We start from the raw sequence: 8,158 nt of genomic DNA, 5'->3' as shown, positions 1-8,158 counted from the left end.
GAAGCGCTAATCCATACAAATAACACTTTGATCATATGATTAAACAAAGGCTATAGCTCTGGTGAGCCAACTGCTTGTAACAAAAAACAGCTTATAAACCCACTTTTCTCTTTATACTACTTAGTTATTCGATATACACCAATTGTCATAAGCAAAAGATTTCTTATCAACTTGTACGTTTACACTTCCAGCCATTCAAGAAATTCAAGTTAAAGACAAAAACTAAAGAAGAACCGATTCTTCTGCTTTTTTCTCTAGATATCATAAACCAAACAAATATATCATCCATAACAACAATTGAGAAAGAGAGCTCACCAGAAGATAAACGAATACGTGATGCCATGAGCCCAAATCTGTAAACAATAGAACACAAATCGAATTATTCAAATATTCATATTACCCATGAATTAAATTTCACAATACAACATCAAATTTGAGAGAAAGATTCATTGCGTAGGACTGAAGTTGAATCTCATATAGCTACAAATCAAAAACCACAAACATGAGTTAGCTCTGAAGAAAGCTTACCCGAAAAACAATTCCACGAGATCAGCGACGGTGGAAGACAGTCGGAGGCCGTCGAAAACGATCACTGGAAATTTAATGGAGCAGGTACGATGATGAGATGGTCGTAGATTCGCAGAGGAAGAGAAGCTATGGTAGTTTCGGCTTTTGTCGAACGAAGCTGGATAAATTTTATAACACCTTCTTAACTGGACTTGTAATCCATGTTGTACAGGAATTAAATTTTCCGGCCCAAGCATGTCTGGGCCTCCAAACATGTCATGTAGCCAGATTGGAATATTTTAATAAAGTCCGTGTCTTATATCCGGTGTAACAAACACTTCCTGGTTCACTCACGCTTTGACTCTGAATACTACACGCTCAGAAAATATGAATCGAGGATGCTTTTCGTTGTTTATTCTACGAGGTTCGAACAACCAATTTATACAGAGGAACTCATAAATCATTTCAGGTATATATGTACACTTGCTGACGCTATCTTCTTCTTCTCCAGATATATCACAAACGAATATACATGCATGTATTCTTAAACGTCCTCGTATTCTAATTGTGACAGGAAACATGGTGGAAAAGAGGCAGTAGCAGCTCATCTGGTAGTAAAGAAGCTAGATTTCTACTTTCACCGGGTTGTGTTCAAGTCGCCAGAGGACGCTGAAAATGTGTGGAAATATGTGGAGAAGAATTCTCAGCGTCACCAGTGTGATACTTTCGAGCTTCTCAAAGATTTCCCATACCAGCTTGTTTTGGAGACTGATGTGCCGGTTTATGTTAATAAGGGTTCAGAGCATTTGTTACAGCTCATACACCACTCAAAGTAACGAAGTTGTTCCTCAAAAACAAAAAAAAGTAACGTACGTGTGGTTGAACAATAGATTTAGCAGATCAATTTGTTGAATATATTTGCGGTCTGTTTAGAATTCAGACTTCAAATTTAATCGATCAGAAAAGCTTTCATGTTTAATTTTATATCGTAGGTCTAAGGACTTCAATCACAGTTCATACTTCTTGCATTTTTTATTTTTATCAGAAATTCCTGCATAGGCAATATTATGTTGGATGATTATTTGATTAGAATCACTCATATTCACTATATACCATATATCGATCGATCAGGCATGAAACGTGAGGCTTAAAAAAATCTTGCAACTCATTCAAAGTTTTCTATTGATAAAAATTACCCAAAGTTTGGCAAACTACTGGTCGAGCCAAACAAACCTCCAACCAGTTCGTTTCCAATCTTGAACCCAAACAAGCTTAATAGCTTTAATAACAGTCATTATCTCCGCTGCAAATCCCTGCAGTTAAACTAGCTAAGAATTTCAAGATTTAAGGCAAAATCACCAAGAAAGTGACCGTTGTAATCTCTAAAAATAACACCATAACCACCTACTCCCTCTTCATGCTTCACCAATGAGAGAAGGAGAAAGCCAATGTAACTTCAACTACTAGATCGACATAGGGCTCCAAAACATTTCAAAATTCGTAGAAGCCATCAAAATATATATCTTCACCAATCGAGAGAATGAGGAAACCAATTAACTTCAACTACTAGGTCAATATGGAATTCGTAGCTCCTGATTAGTCCAAAACCGCATTATGCATGTGACATAGTTTACTTACAGTTGCTTGTGTTCAATAGAGGACTTATTTTCGTCACATCTAAAATAATGTTTATAGATGTTATTACCATGACCCACTACTAGAAAAATATGTAGTGGACACTCCTTGGATACACTTTTCCAACCGTATTATACCTTTTTATTCTATTACTTATGCATGATGACCTTTTTATTCTTATACATTGTCACAAGAAGAAGAAGAAGAAGAAGAAGAAGAAGATGATTATGATGATATGTGGCGGTGAGAGAGAAGAAGAGAAGTGGGAATGAGTGTAATTTTGATGGAAAAATTGGGCATTTTAGTCATTTGGTAGTGAAAATTCGGATCAGGCTAGGTTTTACTCATTTTGGGTCTTGGCTCATGTCCTTATTTGTCTAAATATTTTGAAATGTGGTTTTTGTGTGTTTTGCTAATGTTTGTGGTAGTGAGATGTCATTCTCTCTTTAGAATATCTCAGGCCAGAGCGAGCTTGTTCTCATATATCCCTAGCTCTCCCTAGCTCCTTCTTCTTTGTTGATCTATACACCATGTGTCATGATTTCTTTAATTGTTATTCACATCTAGAAACTTCAAGGTAATGTAAATATATGAATTGAATACATAACCAGCTCTAGTTCGATCTTCAGTTATTTCCAACTAATCAAACTTTTCTTGAATTTATTTCAAAATTTCATATTTATTATTTCTATATATATAAATGGATGCATATATGAGCTGATTTAATTTGCTTCTAAAGCTCTAACCCTGCTATATAGCCTTGTGAAATATACAAAACAACGAGCTAGCTGGGCAGATAGCAGCACACGGCCGATCAGGATTCTAGATTTTTAGCACATACATGTCACTATCAAATGTGAAATGTGTGTTGTACTCTTTTTCTCCTTCGATCAAGGTTTATTTTTCTCTCACAGGGTTTTTGTTACTTGACAATATTTTTGACGAGGCAACACCATATGCACCTTTAATATGAAGGTGCGCGGCACAAGAGGGAGTGTTCTAGAATATTCTGTTGTGTGTGCCTTGACCTTATGCTACTAGGATAAGGAATTCTGATTCTGTGTAGTGATAGAATACCAAGTTAGTATAGGATTATTTTTTCCTTATACACATCTAAAATGTGCTTTATAATTCCCTATATAAAAGGCGTTCCTATCAATGAATAAGATGATGATTCTCTATTCTCTTTGCTATCTCTTATTGTCTCTGCAATTTACTATATAACACTAACTTGTTTTTCTTTCTTATCTAATATGCTAGTTTCTCGTTCTTCTTTCCTCCTCCCTTGCGTCTCTTCTAAGCCCTCTCAACCCTAATATGTTCTTTTTTTACTTATAGAATTCTTGTCTCTCTTCTTATTCATTGGATTTTAACACATACATAGGATTAGGGTTTTCTTTCAGTAAACTCTCGTAGTGTTTGGTGGCTCCTCTAAACTCGAAAGCTTCCTTACCACACCATATGAACGGTGTTTCAAAATTGTTTTGAAACTAATATAGTATCAAATTTACGAGTTCTCGTTATCAAGAGTTAAAATTTGGAAACAAGTTTCCAGTTTGTGCAGAAACACAAAAGCTAGCTTTCGTGAAGTGGTGAAGCTTTTGTGTTTCTGCACATACTAGAAACTTTTGTATTCAAATTTCTACTTTTGATACCGAGAACTCATAAATTCGCTACTATAGTTTCAAAAAAATTATGAAACACCGTTCTTATAAGGTGGTAAGAAAGTTTTTGAGTTTAGAGGAAGTCACCAAAGACTACATGAGTTTATTGAAAGAAAACCATGATTGTATTTATGTGTTGAAACCTGATGAACAAGAAGAGATCGATGCGAGAATTCTTTAAGTAAAAAGAAAACATATCAGGGGTGAGAGGGTTTAGAAGAGACGCGAGGGAGGAGGAAAGAGAACAAGAAGCAAGCAGATTAGATAAAAAAGAAAACAAATTAGGGTTTAAAGATAAAATCAAGAAAGTAAACAAAAATTAATTTTTGTAATTTCGTAAAAATAGAAAAAAAAAAAAAAAAGAAAGAAAAAGAAGAAGTAAGAATTTAAGCTCTGATGATCGGCCACGTCAGCTGCCACATAATGTGGGTTTTAGATGGTCTTCTTAATTTGTACTTGGAACACCACTTGACACTATATATGCCATGTCAGCTGCCACATAAGGTGGGCTCTGGATGGTCTTCTTTGTACTCGGAACACCACGTGACATTGCCATGTGGTGTTCCTAGCCAATCATATAACTCAGATTCATATGGAGACTAACATGGGGTGGAAAAAAAATAAAAGTAATTAAATTAATACACCAATCAGAGATAAAGATAAAACATTTGACCAATGAGATTAGAGGGAAACATAGGACACATGGTGTTTCGGGTACAAATAATAATTTCCTGGTCTCCTAAAATGCAATTCACTTAGCATTACTCACAAATTAATTCAAAAGAGCTTTCCGGGTCTGACTTTTTTTTTGGGTGCAAATGGTCATTATCCCTTAATTTTATGTCATAGGTATATATAATCACAGTTCATACTTCTCCTTGTATTATTATTGTTTATCAGCAATTCCTGCATAAGCAATACTCTGTTGGAGAATTAGTTGATCATAATCATTTAGATTCACTTTATACCATATATCGATCAGACATGAAACGTGAGGCTAAAAAAAATTTGCAACCCGTTCAAAGTTTTCCTTTGATAAAAATTACCCAAGCAATTCGTTCAGGCATATATGTTCGTGTTTGGCCATCTTTGCAATAATCATTGTGCAAATGTAGTAATGGAGGAAGTTTCAATCAGCCATGAAGTTTACTTACAGTTGCTTGTGTTCAATAGAGGAAAATATTTTCGTTGCATCTAAAATCGTGTTTATAGATGTTTTCACGTACAAGCAGGGACGAAACTAGGATTTAGAAATAGGGTAGGCTACATTTCTTAGTGACTTATTGGGGAAGCCCAATTTTTTTTTTTTGAGGTCTCCATGAAGCATTAGAACAATCCTATGTTGCACGGACACGGACACGGACACGGATACGGCGACACGATACGTACTGACACGGCGACACGACAAAACTCAAAAACTGCATTTTCGACATGGCTCGGACACGGCAAATATAATTACTTATTTATATATTTCTAATTAATAAAAAAATGCTCAAATTAATATGAATAAATTCATCACATTGCTTAAATAATGTTCTAAATTTAAGCAATTGCATAACTTTAAGTCTGTAACAAATAACATAAAAGAAAGTCAATATTTAATCTAAAGGATGATTACCAAATAGTTATATCTAATTCAACATATTCATTAAACTGAATGAAAAAGCAACATTCCTAACCCCATAACAACACCAACTGTATAAAACCCCATAACTGAGGTATTCAAAATACAGAAGAGCAAGGCACGCATGCATTGGCATCATCCTTTATCCTTGATAGATAAAATGATTCAAGTTCATAATTAACAACATAAAAGCTAAAAAGAAGCAATCCATCAACTTTGGGCAGTAGCAATTCTTTGAGATTAAGACTTCAAAGCAACTCAATTTTGCAAACATCTACTCTTGCAATCACCAAAGACTTCAAAGCTGAGATTAAGACTGACCTTACAACCAAAGAGAGGATTTAAGCGGCCGGCGGCTGTAGGCGGAGGCGACGTCGGCGGAGGAAGAGTAGCTGTGATAGAGAAAGGCGATGCCGATCTCTCTCCGCCTGAGAAAACTAACAGAGAAAGGCGACGTCGGTGGACAGGTCGAAGATGGCGAGGTTGAGGATGCGGTACATGTCGATGAGGTGCTCCAAAAATGTGCCGTGCTTGTGCCAGCACTCACCTGCTCCAACTGACTCAAGGACTCACTCAAGGACTCGTACTAACTTTGGCAGATTCTCGTCGATCGACTCGTACTAGATCAACTTGTGCCAGCACTCACCGCGTAAGAATGGACGGCCAATTCTAGATCGACTCGTACTAGCTGTGTCGCATCTGGAACACCCTCCCCACGGCTTCCTTTTTCAGTTTTTTGTTGTTCCTCTTCTATGTTAGTCGGCTTCCTCTTCGATTAGGTATTAGATCTGTTTTTTTTTTTTCAGTCAACACGCTGACGTGGCGTGTCTCAGGCTGACGTGGCGTGTCGGTCAACGTGTCCAAAAAGTCAACTTTTTTGGACACGTCACGTGGCGTATCGAACATACATTTTAGTGTATCGAATCGGTATCGGTGTATCAGGAGTGTCGGACACTCCGACACTCCATAGGATGGAGTATCGGTGTAACATAGGAATACAATCACTCTGTTGCCAATCATTTTGGTTATGAAGTCAGGAGACTAGTTCTATATTCTAACAAAGATAGTGATACTTCACCATACTCAGGGATAGATGCTGTGGGTTGCTCGGAATTGAATGGAAATTGTTGCAGCCTAAGAGCAACTTTAGCAGACTCTCTATTTTAGCTTTTAGCTATTTTAGAGAGCGTGTTTAGCTTTTTTTTTTTTTTTTTTTTTCGGTTAGCTCTAGCAAACTAGCCAAAATTTAGCTATATATTATGATTTTTAGCTATCTCGCTAGTTAAATGTAAAGAGTCAGATGATTCAGATGAGGCTAACTATAATTTAATACATTCCTTATAAGATATTTTACGTGATATATAAATATATTTAAACTATTTAATCTTTATTTGAAAAATAATGTTAATGTAATGGTAGCTAAAATAGAGAGTATTGATGCAACCACATTTCTAAATGTAGCCGCATTTCTAAAGTGGCTAGCCAAAATGACATTTTAGCTAATTTAATTAAAATTTAACTCAAAAATGACTAGCATTGCTAAAGATGCTCTAACCTCCTTGCTCTGAACAATATATAGCTTAATTCTCAAGTTGTTATGAAAGGAAGATTGCCAAACATTGAGACAACCCCTAGTGGCATGTTTGGATACCGGTGAATTCCCGAGAATTTAATCAAAAATAAAAATAAGTAATTCTCAATTTCTCAAGACTCTTTCCATCATTTGGATTCTTATCCCGTGGAATTAGCAATTTTGAAGGAAAAATAATCGTGGAATTTGAGGGCTTAAATTCCCGACTTAAATTCTTCACAAAGTATGAGTCATTTGTCAATTCTTTTAACTAAGGTTAGTCTAAATATAAATTATTGTTATTTTAAAACTCTACATCATGTAATCCAAACAATAGAATTCTCAATTAATAGAATTTAAATTCAAGAAATTGTAATTCCCGTGATTTTGAAATTTATATTGAAATTGAATTTATTTTATCCAAACACAACATAGAGGAAAACCAGAGTGTAACTAATCATAGAATGGCCAGCAAGTTATAGCGCCCAGGTTATTTTTGAAGATCTATTAAAGTAAGGAGGTCATATATATATACAGACGTTATCAGGTGCGGATGTCCCTCTTTTCGCCACCGTACGGCACCGGGGAAAGCGCGCCTCCACCTCAGCGGACTCCAACAGCTTCCCTGACCTCTTTCCATCTCCGGCGAGTCCGCCGAATTCCAGTTTTCCTGCCATATCACCTAAAACTTCAAACAAAGTCAATCTAGCCGGAAAACTGGAATTCGGCGGACTCGTCGGGGATGGAAAGAGATCAGGGAAGCTGCTGGAGTCCGTTGGGGTGGAGGCGTGCGCTTGCCGGCGCCGTACGGTGGCGAATGGAGGGAAATCCGCATCGTAAGACGGTGCGGACGTCCGTATCTGAAACGGATTGTGTGTATATATATATACAGTCCCCTTCTAGAGAGGGATCCCTCTTTGAAATTAAAGTGCGAGACTCCTTATTTCGCCCACTTTCAGGTCGTATTTTCATATCTCAACCATACAATGTCTAAAACACAGTGTGTAGATCATTCCTACAAAGTTTCATCAAATTGGAAGATCTTTTGAGCTTCCATAATCGTAATTTACACGAACGGTTCTGTTTGGACAACTTTTGTTCTGTTGATTTATTTAATCTAATTCGGTACCCAAATGATCTTCAAATTTGATAAAACTT

The 8,158-nt window shown here is 36.5% G+C and overlaps 1 pseudogene; it reads left to right on the top strand.

The window, feature by feature from the left end:
- LOC101294642 overlaps positions 1 to 8,158 on the top strand; it is a 29,214-nt pseudogene that overhangs the window by 5,455 nt on the left and 15,601 nt on the right.

Source organism: Fragaria vesca, linkage group LG3 (assembly GCF_000184155.1).
Source record: "Fragaria vesca subsp. vesca linkage group LG3, FraVesHawaii_1.0, whole genome shotgun sequence".
In the NCBI taxonomy this organism is placed as follows: Eukaryota; Viridiplantae; Streptophyta; class Magnoliopsida; order Rosales; family Rosaceae; genus Fragaria; species Fragaria vesca.
Note: the sequence above shows the minus strand (reverse complement) of the source record. Positions and strands in the feature narration are given on the sequence as shown.